The sequence below is a fragment of the Xiphophorus hellerii genome, chromosome 20, assembly GCF_003331165.1.
Source record: "Xiphophorus hellerii strain 12219 chromosome 20, Xiphophorus_hellerii-4.1, whole genome shotgun sequence".
Classification (NCBI taxonomy): Eukaryota; Metazoa; Chordata; class Actinopteri; order Cyprinodontiformes; family Poeciliidae; genus Xiphophorus; species Xiphophorus hellerii.
The window spans coordinates 13,642,404-13,649,801 of NC_045691.1; the positions used below are offsets into that span (position 1 = coordinate 13,642,404).

At 34.8% G+C, this 7,398-nt stretch overlaps 1 long non-coding RNA gene across 1 annotated transcript; it reads left to right on the top strand.

Moving 5' to 3' along the window:
- The first annotated feature begins 3,106 nt into the window (after window positions 1-3,106).
- LOC116710675 (uncharacterized) lies at window positions 3,107-6,344 on the top strand. Its single transcript, XR_004337114.1, has 3 exons — window positions 3,107-3,119; window positions 4,010-4,012; window positions 6,018-6,344. It is a non-coding gene; the product is annotated as an uncharacterized LOC116710675 (long non-coding RNA).
- Window positions 6,345-7,398: the final 1,054 nt, after the last annotated feature.

The window sequence follows — 7,398 nt, forward strand, 5'->3', positions numbered from 1 at the left end:
AGGCTGTGGGGATGAAAACCATTTAGAGTTTATTAGTATCTTTTTGTCTCAGTTTGCTTGGAGTGAGATGAAATAAATACTTAGCTTCACTTGATCTTTTATTTACAAAGCCTACTATTGATTTTAGCATCCAAGACACAATATTGGCAAATGTTTGTGTTGTTAAACAGAGAAAAGACCCTCCACTTGTAGAAGTTCTTAAAATAAATAAATACATATTTTATTGCAGTGCCATAATTTCAAATCTAAAATCCAACTTTTCATTAAATTAAATTTATTTTTTGAGGTCTGGGTATTTTTACAATGTGGATGGGTGTCAACACAGATGCTTAAAAATGGAAATTATACACAAAAGCTTGATAATAATAATAATAATAATAATAATAATAATAATAATAATAATAATAATAATAATAATAATAATAAAAACAGGACAATAGTCATAAAACATTTATTCATAAAAACTTATGTTGTGACAAAAAGCGATACTGAAAATAAGATCAGACTTTTAGTCAACTAGCATTTTCCTTTAGGTAGTTTCATTTCTGTCTGACTTGGTCCTATTTTGATTTGTGTACTAAATTAATTCATAAAATACATTCATGTACTTACTAATGGGTTTATTGTTGATTAAATGAGTGAAAACTCCAATAAGATCATTCAATTTCAAGTGAAACTTTAAAATTGTGATTTAAAAACACATCTTCATGATATATGAATCTGTTTTTGTACGTATAGCAGGTGTGCCACACTCCAATCCTTTAGAGAAACCTTTAGATGCTTCCCTTCTCCAAGACAGAAAGTCAGAATGTCAAGCTGATGAAGGGATTCAACCATTTGATTGTTGAATGTCTCAACAAGTAGGAATGTCTCTAAAAATTGCTTGATGGACTGATTAAGTGAAAGAATTTAGTCCTTCAAATTGATCATGGAAAACATGAGGCAGATGAGAACATAATTAAACAGCCTCATCAATTCGTATGTTTAAGTCTCCACCGTTTATAAGTACTCACCCTTGTGTACAGCTACAATGATAAGAAGTTCAATCATCCCAAACTTTACAATGAATCAGTTTCTCATTGAAAGCTGGAATGACAGCACCCCCACTACACACCGGGGTCTTTTACTCTCCTCCTGTCCTTCAGGTGGTGGCAGCTATAGGACGCCACTGTGGCGGGTCTAATCCTCCTTATCTTAATGACTTCCAGCGCTATCGCCAAAGCTGCAGGAACAATCGACCTTCTCCCTCTTTTATCAGCAAAAAACACTTCCCTCTCCAGTCCTGTCATCCACCCCCTCAAGTCAGATCCCTTTCCCTTGCCTTTCGCCCTCTGATTATCTTCATGTACTCAGTCAAAATCTTGGTGTTATTTATGTAGAGTCTCCTGCTTCCAGGAAAGTCTGGAAACCTTGTGAGGATATGGTGCTGTTGGCAAGCTTTTAAAAAGAGAGACAACCACACACATACCAAATACATAACCTAAATATATGCTTTACTTTGTCTTCTCATTGATAACAGCCAGTCGGTAACAGGGGAGTTTGAGCAGAGATAGCCGGAGGAAAAGGACCAAAAGTTTATATGAAGTTTTCTTCTCTAAAGGCCTTACATGGAGAGAGTTGGACCAACAAACACCCTGGACAGCTGTTCATGACAAGAAAAGAGCAAAAGTTAGTTTAACAAGCACACACTGAAGTCAAGTCAAACTGCTGAAACCCAGGGAGCTTTGAAGTGAAATACCACCATATTTAATAAAATAAACATCAAAACTTTATTTAGTTTGTGCTTTGTCTTAGTGTAACCTAGTAGAAAAATAATTTTAATGTTTTTATTTTCCTACTTTAAAGTTGAATTGTGATTTTGTGCTTTTCAGGAAACAGCAATTTCACACATTCAGCTTAATATTTCATCTATTTTGAATAAGGTATTATTAAGTGACTTCTGCATCATATTTATTATTATTTTCACACTTTATATAAACACATTGTCTCTAGAGCTGTGCATTGTAAATGTACATTGCTATATATTTAGCAATATACTGAACAATATGTGTTAGTTGTCATTTATTGAAGTATGTTTATTTATTTAAAATTTTATTGTGTGCTTTGCTGGGACAAACAAATCCCCCGCCCTCCAGTTGGGGATCAATAAAGTATTATCAGCTATTATTATTATTATTAATTATTATTATTTTTAAATGTTCTTTGCTTTATCTTTATGGGCATTTGGGAAAACTTTAATAGGATCAACACTTGACTTTTGCATTTCAGGAGCTCAGGATCGCTGTGATAAAGAATGCTACATAAAGCAAACAGAAGAGTGAGCCGTCTGTTTTTTTTCTGAAAGATTTCTATCAAGCAATACATCATATAAAATATTATTTGGGTTTTTTTGGCCTCATTTCATTGCTCAGAAGCTAACCTGAAGTGAGGTTTTGTTTCAGAATCACATCATGTCTTTGATTGTTGGACTTTAAGCGTTAAAGGTTGCTGCTACTGAAAGGTTTGAGTGAAACTGAGAATTTTATTTAACTGCTTTCATCTTCACAAGGTTGTCATGCAATAGGATTCACTGGAGCTTTCTAAGCTTGTTTTATTTCATCCTATTACATACAGGTTTTCTCATTAGTGCCTGTTTATTGACCATACTATTTCCAATCTAACACATATCTTGTCGATACAGAGGCCATTTTTATGTATTGTAAGCTCATTTCTAGCAAATACCTTCTGCAGACTTTGAATAACTGTTTGTCATATTTGTTTGTAGTCGGGCTATGTTGGTTTTTGCTACGCTTTTCTAAAATATCCTCAATGATCATGGCTGTGCCTCTCTCATTTAATGTCCTTTTTTGTGTTTTCTTGCTTCTCTGTTGCATTATTCTCCTGGTTTTACCCTAATCAGAGTGATAATAAACTGGAACCAAAATCCTCCTCTGTATTCTTAGAAATTGTGAGCAGCTCCTCTCCATATGCTTCAGGTCTACAGCCTGTTTTCGATAAATTGACCATCAGTCAACACCTCGCTCTGCCTGCCTTCCTGTCACTTCGACTCTCACTCTCCAGCAATCGTGATCTCCAGGACTTGACTACACGCCACTCCAGGTTTGCACATCTTATGTCCTGTGAGGTCAGCCTGATTGGCTATTGCAACCATCTTCTGACCACTCATTGAGTATTTATTTTCTGTAAAATTTTTACTTTGCCATACACAAGTCAAAAAAATAAAAAATAAAAACAGAACAAGAGCCACTGCACTGAACCCCATTGAAAACCTCCTGGTTATTCCACCATTATTGATTTCTAAACTCTTTCTGGGTTAAAACATTAGTATTGTTGTTTCTAAATGAATATGAATTTGTTTTCTTTGCATTATTTGAGGTATGAAAGCACTGCATCTTTTTGCTTATTTTGACCATTTCCCATTTTCTGCAAAAATAAAATAAACTAAATTTTTTATTTATTTTATTTTGGAGACATGTTGTCAGTAGTTCATAGAATAAAAAAAACAATGTTCATTTTACTCAAACATACACTTAGAAAAAGTGTATGTTTTTCTAAGTTATGAAACATACACTTTTTGTATGTTATAGTGTATATACTCTCTATATACACTATATATTAGTGTATATAGTTCTGGGGGTATATATAATTTTGTATATAGACAAAATCATATAGAGATAATAAAATATATAGAGAAATAAAGTCTTATCTTACCTTATTCATATATAATTTTAAGAGTGAACAACACAGTTTTAACTCCTCACAACAATTATTCCTGACCTGATTACCTCTATCTGAAGTACAATTGTTTTCAATATTCATCCTGGTTCTATTAAATCATAAATATTTTTAAACTATAGAATATTTCATTAGTTGGATGAAAATAATCAGACATAGTTATAATTCGGATAGCTTTCTTCTAGAGCATAGAGGCAGGTTTTGTATTTGTTTTGTAGACTTATAACAGCTTAACATTTCTTATTAATCCTGGATGAATTCATGTAGCCTTTAGAAAGTCACTTCAACTAGGCCTTTTATCCTCAAGTGATGACAATCTGCTTCACAGTTATACAAAATAAAACTTAAACTGCACGGAAATGAGCAGTGGACCTGGCAACAGGTCAGATAATCTTTTCCTTCTGGACATAAGGAATAATATAAGCATAAATAATGAGAGTAATTTTCCCATTTTACACCATTGCACCATAAACTGGTATTTCTTGAGCACAAAATGAGTAACTCAATGTTTTTGTTGTTGATGTGTCTGTTATCTGTGCTTAATGAACAATGAAGCGACCTGGTGTAATTGCTTGGAGCCCAGCAGTGGGGGTGTAATTAGAGAGGCAGGGAGGAGAGTATGGCTTCACGGCTGGCACCGTTTAATGATAATGGGGAGCAACGCCACAGTACCGTGGTCAGCTAATCATAGCAGACCGGTCAGGACAGATCTGCGTGCGTCCGAGTCGTGACCAGAATGCAGAGCAGCAGCTCGATGTCTCTGTCCTACACCATTCACTCTGCGGGGGATCAGGCCTCAAATTATGGCTGCAACACAGCATCACCCACATCACTGTCATTAGAGCCATCATGGATGGACGGGTTTTGTTGTAAATAAATAAAAGCCACCCACAAGATGGGATACTACTGTCAACAGTTCAACAAGCACTCCCTGTCCTGTAAGAGTGAGAAACATAAAGTGTTGATCCACCAACGCTGCAAATATTACAGAGTGGAAGAGCTTTACTGTCAGCATAGTACACTTTACCCACTTTATTTTGTCCAGCCACTCTCCATTAACTATAAGTTATGTTGTTTTCCGTCTTTTTCTGTCCTTTTCATTGAAAGTAGCTGTATCCCTTTCCTAGATGAAAGTGTAACCCAGTGTTAAAAACACAAGGAAAAAATGAATAGATGTTGATTGAATGTCTTCTTCTACAATGAGATTAAAAAGTATAAATAGATTTCATGTCTTATTCGACAATAAGAGTTAAAAAGTAATGAAATTAAAAATACGTTAATAAATATGTTAATAAATACAGATAAAAAGTGCTAAAAATCTTTAAAAACGGTGAAATATGCCTTTAGTGATTTCTTATAGCGACGGATTAAACAACCAATAGCTTGCACAGTCTGATTTCACATCAGCCAATAAGGTTGATTGTCCCGCCCCTTTAACTGCTGGCGCTGAGATTTTGCTCAGATTGCTTTAGATACGCTTGAGAACTCAGAGCTGACTGTAGCTTCCCCTAATAGCCTGGGAAGATCTTGTCAAATTCGATGAATAATCTTGGAAATCGGTAAGAAAGACAATGTTAAAATAGTTTCGCAAAATATATAATTCAAAATGGTAAATCCGTTTTTTATTAAATCTCAGAAAGCTTCCCTTATGAGTATTCAGAAGCCCGGAAAAATCCCCTGTGTAGCGTCGTGACATCGGAGCATCGGTGAGTGATCGCACGCGCTCGGCAGTTGGCTCAGTAAATTCGCTGAAAATTGGCTAAAATACCTAGTAACTGATCAAATTTAATAAAAATAAAATTGTATTGTAAGATTTTGTATTACTATTATTGTGTATGTTGTATTTTTTCTATGTAATTGCACTTATTTTTCTATTAGCACATGTTCTAATATTTCAACGGTGCTAATTCATGGTTCATGGTGCTGTAATTTGCTTTTCTGTTAGCATTACTTAGGAACTTTCTGTTCTGAGTGGGTCAGAGCTAATGTGAGCTTCTAATCCACATTCTGATGTTAAATATAGTGTTATAGATGTACTTTATTGGCACTTTTAGATTGAAATATATTTCTTTCTTTTCTTTTTTTTTTTTACCACATATAAGCTAATTTCTTTAGTTTTACTGATGTGTTGGTAATATTGAACTCTGATAACTGGAATATGTGTATGTTGTACATCCATGTGTCCATGTTGTATGTTGTACATGGAAAAACTTGAGAAATGATGAAAGATGTCTTTGAATTGTAGCTTGACCTTTATTGATATTAGTATCCTGTATTTTAAGATGCTTTACTTTGGCCTTGTTCCAGGTCAGGTTTTTTTTCTTTTGGTTATGGTGCACTTTTGGCTTGCAGTGCCCAGAGACCCCAAGATCATCCTCTCCAGAACTTGGATGGCGAGCCCCAGCCCAGAGGACCGAGTGAACCGGAAGATGGTGACCCGACTGGTCACTACCCGTGAGACATTGAATGAACATTTGATAGACACATTGAAAAGACTAAACAAACATTGAAAGAACATTTATAGACACATCGAAAAGACTGGGTTATTTATTTTATTTTATTTTATTTTTTTTAATTGCACAATTTTTGTATATTTGTTAATGTGGATCCACAATATTCTCTATATTAAATTCTACTCTTTCTTACAGACATTGTGTGCTCTCCTTTGTTGTTGCTCACACTTAGGCTCCCATGAATTTAGAATCTTCTGATCAGGCCCTAACTTTCTTTATACTTGTGAAGTGTTGGTATTAGTCATTGAAGTAAATTAACTTACCTGCCATCTACTATCATTAAGGGTATTTGAAGTAACCTTTCTTGTGGGTTACAGAAGCACTGATGGTGCTACTTGTTGGGCATTCTCCTGTTTATATTTTCAATAGAAACTAAAAGGTTCTCCAAACTTCCTTGTTAAGTTGTGGTTGTTTTCCCTAGCAAACCTTGATAGAGCTACTTCTGGCACTAAATATGTGAATTACTTTTACTATTCCATGGGAAATGCACCTTGCTCTATTTAGCTGTTTTTCTTCCTGGTGTGGGACAGTTGACAGAAATATTGGAGCTATTGACTCTGTATACTCTCTCTTTATATTTCTTTCATAGGAAGTATAACGTGTTTGGTGCTTTGCTGTGTTTCTTTCCCAGAATAAAACATTACACTGTCTTCATATACTCTCTTTGTATTTCTTTCCTCTATAAAGTACTCCCAGTTTAGTACATTTCTTTTAAATTGTGACTTCTTAGTAGAATGAATTATTTACAGAGCTTATTTTCCAAAGAAAGTAGTCCTGGCTCAGTGCTTTTGTGTTTAACAGTCTTTTCTACACAGAAGTATTGACAGAGGTATTGATGTGGTTGAATGTGGGGACATTCTTTATTTTCCTTTCTATAAAAACACATGTGGGTCAGTATTTTTGTGATAAGTTATTTCCTTTTCCCTGCTACTGCGGCCATTAACTTTCTGTACTCTCTTTGTTTTTTCTTTCCAACGTGAAATAACTCCTTGCGCAATACGTTTGTTTAACTGTGTCTCTTTCCCAGATGAAACCATTGATAGATATTTTGCTTCCCTTTTTTTTTTTAACTACGAAAGCATAGTTTACTGGGTTTAGCAGTACCTCGTTCCTAAATTCCTGGAGCTATTACTGCTTTTCTTCATTTTAT